General features: G+C 40.2%; 1 long non-coding RNA gene across 1 annotated transcript; it reads right to left on the reverse strand.

The window, feature by feature from the left end:
• Nucleotides 1-233: 233 nt before the first annotated feature.
• Nucleotides 234-1636, reverse strand: LOC139705032 (uncharacterized). The gene is made up of 2 exons (XR_011706930.1): nucleotides 1526-1636; nucleotides 234-734 (listed from the first exon to the last, which is right to left on the reverse strand). It is a non-coding gene; the product is annotated as an uncharacterized lncRNA (long non-coding RNA).
• Nucleotides 1637-8179: the final 6543 nt, after the last annotated feature.

Consider the following 8179-nt stretch of genomic DNA (forward strand, 5'->3'; position numbering starts at 1 on the left):
CCGTTTATTGCAGGACAGGAGCAGTATTTATACATTCCACACAGCTTATCTAATTAGCATAAACTAGATACATCAGTCAACCAATAAGGAATCTCCACACTTAATGGCTCGCTTTTGTTACTTCTCAAACCACTCCCTCTGGCATTTTGCCAGGCACCATCCAGACTTGTTTAGGAACTCTAACATTCCCCTGGCAAAATGCCAGGTGTTATTTTTGACTTGTTTACAGACTCTAACATTTCCCCCTTTTGTTTAATTTAAATAATGACCATAGTGGTTTTTACAGAAACACCATAAATAACCTGCTACAAACAGAAAGGGAGGATACAAAATGCCACAATACCAAGCCACTTGATGGCTCCATGCAAGAAGCCCTTGGAAAAATTATACCAGCCATGACACCATTTGCAAAGATATAGATTACAGTTTGTTGTCTCAGTCCAGGTAAAGCAGTGTCTCAATAGATTAACTCACAGTCCAGGTAAATCACAGTCCAGGTAAGTTCTGCAGGCAGCTAGCTTAAATCACAGTCCAGGTAAGTTCTGCAGGCAGCTAGCTTAAATCACAGTCCAGGTAAGTTCTGCAGGTAGCTAGCTTGATCCGAAGTTTCGTCTGTTTCTCAGCCAAAGTCTCCTCCGGTTTTCAGCAACACTGGAAATTCTTCCACCTTGGTCTTTACCGGCACTGGGACGAAGGCAGGAACTCCGGATGGCTAAAGAAAATCCTGTAGCATTCTACTAAGAAAACAACCTTCTGAACAATTTAGTACATTATCTCAAGGTTTTTTACATTTGAAATAAGCCTTAATAGTGCTCATTACTCATTAGCTTCCAGGTGTGGGAGAAACATTGTAGTTTAGTTATTGGCATTGAAAATGACCAAACATCAGGGACACCAGTAGCGTCTTCTGCTGGCTGTAGTGCCTGGGCAGCCCCAGATGGCCCTGGGGAGTGTCCCGGACTCAAACTGCTACTGGGCACAGGGAGCAAGAGCCTGCGAGACTGTGCCTCCAGGTCAGGTCTAGATTTGGGCTCGCGGCAGTGGAAGAGCTAGCTCCCTGGCCAGGAGGCGGGGAAGGGCCAGTCGCCGCCGCCTTTTGGAAAATCCTTGCTGTGCTGTGACCGGCTTGCACACTCGGCAGCTGCCTCTCCACTTCACGCACCCTCCGGTAACGAAAAGTATTTAGTAATAGCCTTTTGCTGCAACTTTTTTCCTGATAATCCTTCTTCTTCTGAACTTTCTTTTTCTTTCTGACTAGAGTTCCTGGGCTCTTATCAACACATGCCCTAACTATTCTTGGTTCCACTGGGGTGCCTTCTTCCCTTAGTAATTTACTTCTCACCCCTTCCATATTTTCATCATAAAGACAATACAATACACTGAGACAAAACAAGACACAAACATACTGTATCAATCTTCTCCATTTTCTCAAAATGGTCATTTTTCCTCTCGCCCTATCTGCCTAGGGACGAGCAGATTTGCTCCCGTCCTATCTATGGACGGGCAGCTTTTTTTCGTCACTTACCCCCGAGTGTCCCGGGGCTCCCCGTAACGGGCCACCATCTGCCGCAGTCCGGCTGCAGCAGAATAATCAGGGGGGTGACGAAGAACTTGTGTACGTTGATACAGCAGGAGTAGGAGCCGTTTATTGCAGGACAGGAGCAGTATTTATACATTCCACACAGCTTATCTAATTAGCATAAACTAGATACATCAGTCAACCAATAAGGAATCTCCACACTTAATGGCTCGCTTTTGTTACTTCTCAAACCACTCCCTCTGGCATTTTGCCAGGCACCATCCAGACTTGTTTAGGAACTCTAACATTCCCCTGGCAAAATGCCAGGTGTTATTTTTGACTTGTTTACAGACTCTAACAATATGGGACAGTTAATAGATAGCAGGAATTTTGCATAGTGCTTGCTTCATTCATTTCACTTTAGAGAAATAAGAACTGCTCCAAATATATGTCACCATGTCTCTCAATAACCTGAAACTTGATGGGCACTTCGTACCATCTCATGATAAAGGAGTTTTTAGCCACATGGTTAATCTCTAATGCCAGCTATTTTAACAGATCACTCAGGCTGAACAATTATGGGGTGGTGCTCTCTGATTTGGTTATGCTCATGGATTAAATGCTCTGTATAACTACTGACTTTTCTCTTGTACCCAATGCTCTCTTGGTGTGGCCCACTTCATTAGGATTCTGATTTCCTAGCATCAGCACAGACACATCACATAAGGTGTGTGTAGCCTAAATGAGGTGGCCATCTCTTTGCAAAAGCTTCTTCAAATCCCCAGACTGCATTACCATCTATTTTATCAAAACCAGAGCAGAAGTAATTTTGTTTACTTTTTTTAAATTAAAGAAAAATAAAAGCATATGACTTAAAGACACCTCAGATGTTCTTTAGATTAAGAGCTATGTCAATTTCCTGAATAGCAAACACCATTTATTCTTTGTCCATGATACTTTCTCAGCAAGTTTAGAGGAACTGTATTAATTCTAAACCAAGTGATTAATTAAACTGACTCTGAGAGTCCTCCCTTCTTCCCTTCAGCTTCAGTGGTAATTAATCATGGCTATTCCCGGCTTTTAATAGCATTAAAGTTGTGCTTTAGTATATTATGTTGGTTGTCTCTTTGAAACTCAATCATGTCAGCATACAATAATGCAAAGAATAGGTTCAGGAATGTAAATTAACCTTGATTTGTCCCATCTCTGAAAGAAGCTACTAGAGTCTTTCAGGAGAATGCTTCCTGTCATCCAATGTGACAATATCCATTAAGGCCCAGACATCTAGAACTTTTCAAAGTGCTCTCAATAGGGGGCCAAATATTTTGGCCATGAGAAGCATGTCCTTGAATAATAGTGAAACATTTCCCTATTCAAATAGGATTTAAGAGCTTCAGACCAAGGGTCAATAATATCAAATATATAACATCATAGTGGCTTTAAATTCACTAATATGATTTATGTTGAAAAGTATCATATATTTTAAGCCCACTTTCAAAAGGAAATGTTAATTTTCTGGTTTAAAATGTTGATTTTTTCTATTCTCAACTACTCCAGAAATCTTTATGAATATTTGCAGAGGGGAAAAATAATATTGTTATAAAAAAAGATATTGTATCCCATGCACGCACACACACACACACCAGTTACTGCAACTGTATGTCATTTCTTAATGTTTGTACTGCAATAGTGACAAAAAGAGACTTTTGACTGATAGCAGATACTGATACAATCATGAAAGAGAGATACATTCTTTCCTAAAGAACTCTAAGATGAAATTTTCTTCCTCCTCCATTTTTTGAAGAAAGTATTCAAGATCTGCATCAACAAAAACTTTGAGGTTATCACAGTATATTTTCTCAAAAATAAAAAGACAGGAAGTAGAAAGGGCTGCTGGTACAGCACCAAGTTTTGGCAATTAGAGTTCCAAAAAGTAAACGGCAGTCTGGGGTGTCAATAGGAAGAGCCCCTGTGAGGGCAGGGATTGTAGTTGCTCATGCATTTTATCTCCTTTGAAGATGAAGGAACAGGACTGAAGAAAGGAGGAGGCTCCACTTAATTCTGGTGTCCCAGGGAGAAGAATATCTTAGGGTCATAAGAAATAAGCTAGTATCCAGGTACTTTAATTGGTCCTCCAGCTGTGTACCTAAAAAGGGAATCTCACTCACATCCAAGGATGCACCTGTCAGCTGCTCTGTTTAATAGGTGTATCTGTTAATTTGCATATTTATGAAATGAACTTTCTGTTTATACTATAGTCTCTTGGATTGGTGAAGAAAAATTGATCCCCCTACCCATACCTTTGGTACACTTAGAAAGCACAAAGGGACTTTCTCGGTGTATTTAAGTAGATTCCTTATGTTTCAGTTTGGATCTGGAATGTCCTCTAAAAGTCCATGTGTTAATGGCTTGGTCCTCAGCTTAGGAATATTGGAAGTGGGTGGAATCTTTAAGATGTGAGGCCTAGTGGGAGGCTTAAGGTCACAGGGTTATGCTCTAAAAGGGGATCATGGGACAGTTGTCTCTTCTTGGCAAAGAAAGTTTCCACACCAGCACAGACTGGAACCTTGAACATTGTGAGTCACAAAAACCCTCTCTTCCTTTAAAACTGATTATCTCAGGTGTTTTTTTTTTCTAGTACATGAAAGCTAACTAACATATATCATAACTAGAAAAATAGACCAGCAAACCACATTAAAGATTAAAAATAACAATGGCAATATAAAGCAACTTTAGTCTGCCTCCATTATCAATGCTAATAACTTTTCTCCTGTTTATGTATCTCCATCTCTTGATCACTAGAATGTTTTTCAATTCAATTCAGAGAATGTTAGATGTTTTTCATATTTTCCTACCTAATTCTGTTATTTTCTTCTTAGTTGAGAAGATGGCCATTAGTAATGAGTTTAACATAATCTCAGTCAAAAAATGCATATGACACTAGGATCATATATCAAAATCTTTTTGATTACAGAATGTGATAATCATGAAAAATACTTGTTACAGTGCCCATCACATAAAAACACCTCATAAATATTGTGAATTGAGCTGCTATGAACATTGATGTGGCTGCGTTACTATGGTGTGCTGATTTTAAGTTCTTTGGGTATAGACCAAGGTGTGGGATAGCTGGGCCAAACGGTGACTCAGTTTTCTAAGGAATATTTTCATTCCATGTTTTCTAAGGAATCTCCATACTGCTTTCCAGATTGGTTGCACCAATCTGCAGTCCCACCAGCAATGTATGAGTGTGTGTTTTCCCCCACATACCAGCCAACATTTATTGTTGTCTGAATTCAACTGCTATTCTGCCTAGTGTGAGATGAAATCTTTAGAGTAGTTTTGATTTGCATTTCTCTAATTACTAGAGATGTTGAACTTTTTTACATATATATTTGTTGATTGAATATATGTCTTCTTCTGAGAAGTGTATTTTCAGCTCCTTAGCCCATTTATTGTTTAGATTTTTTTTTTTTTTTTTGGTGTTAAGTTTTTTGAGTTCTCTATATATCCTGGAGATTAGTGCTGTATCTGATGTTTGTGGCAAAAATTTGCTCCCAAAATGTAGGCTCTCTGTTCTCATTTGATTGTTTCTTTTGCTGAGAAGAAGCTTTTTAGTTTGAGTCCATTCCATTTATTAATTCTTGATAGCTAACTGTGAAAACAACCTAGATGCCCTTCAATAGATGAATGGATAAAGAAACTGTGCTACATATTCACAATGAAATATTACTCAGCATTAAAAGAGAATGAAATTATGCCATTTGCAGGTAAGTGGATGGAGTTGGAGAATATCATGCTAAGTGAAGTAAGCCAATCCCCAAAAAACCAAAGCTGAATGTTCTGTCTGATAAATGGATGCTGATCCATAATGGGGAATTTTGGGGGAGGGGAAGCATGGGGAAATGGAGGAACTTTGGGCAAAGCGGAGGGAGGTTGGGGAGGGAGCATGGGGGCAGGAAAGATGGTGGAATGAGATGGATATCATTACTCTAGGTATATGTACAACAGCACATATGGTGTGATGCTACATAGTATACAACCAGAGAAATGAAAAGTTGTGCTGCAGTTGTATACAATGAATCAAAATGCATTTGCTTTTATATAAACATAATTCAAATAAGTTAATTAATTTTAAAAACCCTCATAGAAGATAAATCTAGAAAAATGTATAACTCAAATATAATTTTGGAACAAGTCAAAAATATTGCCAAGCCATCAAAAATCTGGCCTGCATGCAATAAGAAAAAGAATATTCTGGGCTCGACTTGTTAGCAGGGGCAGGATAATTACATTCAAGGGGCCCATATATCAGCTTGAGTGAAGTCTGCAGTCTTATATCTCATTTCATCATATCCTTTTATTTAAATATCAGGGATCATCTCCCCTGCCCCACCCTCTCTCTTTTTCTCTCTCTTACCAGGACTGTTTAACAACTGAGTCATATCCTCAGCTCTCTTTTGTATTTTAGAGACAGGGTCTCACTGAGTTGCTTAGGTCCTCGATAAATTACTGAGGTTGACTGTGAACCCGTGATCTTCTGGCCTCAGCCTTCTGAGCCACTGCGATTACAGGTGTGCGTCACTGTACCAGGCCCTCTCATCTCTCTTATTAAAGGAAATTGAGCTTTTCTTTCTTTCACATACCAAAGTAAAAAATAATCCACCTGGTCCACAGAGCATTGGTAACATGACCACTAAAAATTAGGAAGAAATGTTCTAGCAATCTTTGCTGATAACCAGGCTAAGCAGGATCTTTCTTGGTCCTTATATGACCACCTACCTGGAAAATTTCTGTTTCTGTAGAAAATTGTGGTTTTGGCATGAGATTAGACATTCTTGATCTTATTGTGCTACTACCTGGCATCTATGTATAAACTGCACTAGGTAGAGCTGTATCTGGGCAATACGATCTGATTTAACAGATAACCCCAGGACTCAGTGATTTAACACAACAGTCAAATCCAAATCAGGAGTTCCTGATTCCTCTTTTAAGTAGAACTATGGTTTATAAGTGTCCTTCAATGGCCCACGTGTTGAAGGCTTGGTCTTGGGCTTGTGGGGCTATTGAGACATGGTGGAACCTATAGGAGCTGAGGCCTAGTGGGAGGAAATTAGGTCACTGGAGGTGTGTCCTTGAAGGTAGTGGGATCTCCGCCCTTTTCTCTCTCTGGGCTTCCTGACTATCATGAAATGAACAGCTTCTTCATGGCATGCTTGGTGCCAAGTATACTGCCAAGCAAAGTGGCCAAAGGACCATGGACTGATTCCTCTGAAACTATAAAGCCAAATGAATCATTTCTCCTTTTATGTTGAGAGCCACGGCCAGGTCAAGATGGTGCCTGGCATTTTGCCAGAAGGAGCAGTTCCTGCTGCCTGGGTGCCTGCTATTATTGGGCTCTCTCGGAGTTCCTACAGAGTTCGAATGGGTGGAGTTTGCGGGTTGAGTCCGCTTGAGTGCTTCTGAAGTTCCCGAAGTTCCGGTGGAGCTCTAGGGAGTTCCTGGAGAGTTCTTGTGGGCATGTGGCGTGAGTTCTAAAAATAAAGTTTGTTCCTGCTTGAATCTTCAAGTGGCTCGTGATTTGTGCCCAGCCAGACTGAAGCACTTTTAAGATGATTTTTGTAGGTACTACTTACGGTGATGGAAAGCTGACCAACACAAACAGTGACTCAGGAACTTGGTCTCCTTTTGAACTGAGCAGTCAACTTCCAAAGTCAGCATATTTTCTACAACAAACTAGTAGAGACACAAGGAGCTTCAGTGATGCCAGTCCTCAAGAACAGACAGTGCTTCTGCTCATATCACATTTCACACGACCCCACGTAAACATGAAAGTCTGGGAAATGGAGTCTCAATGTGTGACCATGAGAGAGAGGGGAACAAGATTTTATGGTCATCCATAAAGGCCCAGGGACAAGACCTGCTTGGAAACAGAGTCAAGGGCGAGCTCTCCTCAAGCCTGTGTATGCATCCAGCACACAGAGGATGTTATGATTTGCATATGTCCCCCAAAAGTTCATGTGCAGGAAACATAACCTCCAAATACATATGTTAATGGTATTTGAAGGTGGGGCCTTTCAGAAGTAATTAAGGTTAGATGAGGGCATGAAATTGGGACCTGTATGATGGCATTAATGACTTTATAACTAGTGAAACCTGAGTTAGCATGCTTTTCTGTCCTACTATGTGATACCTTCTGCCTTGGGATCTTGTGATGTGGCTAGAGGGCTTTCACCAGATGCCAGTAGCTTCACACTAGACTTTCCAGTCTCCAAAACCTTGAGCTAAGTAAACCTTTATTTATCATTTAGGAAATCTGTGGTATTCAGTTATAGAAATACAAATGGATGAAGATAGATAGATAGAAACAGAGAGATCTTCCCAAAATGAAGCTTATGGAAAATACTTAGAGTCAGGGAAATTCACAGCCATACCTAAGACTCTATTGAGCATCCCACTGAAAAGTTATTTAATCCAAGTAACAAAAATATATGATGAAAAATGCTTTCCTTGATGAACCAATGGCATCCTCTCTTCAAAGTGGCTGTGGAAGGCACAAAGAAAGAAAAGCCTGCACAGGATGAGGGGCTGCCAATAAAGACTCGATGAGAAATAAAGCCTCATAGAAATCATGTCATCCTGTGTTCTCACGTGCATGTG

This window comes from Marmota flaviventris, chromosome 3 (assembly GCF_047511675.1).
Source record: "Marmota flaviventris isolate mMarFla1 chromosome 3, mMarFla1.hap1, whole genome shotgun sequence".
In the NCBI taxonomy this organism is placed as follows: domain Eukaryota; kingdom Metazoa; phylum Chordata; class Mammalia; order Rodentia; family Sciuridae; genus Marmota; species Marmota flaviventris.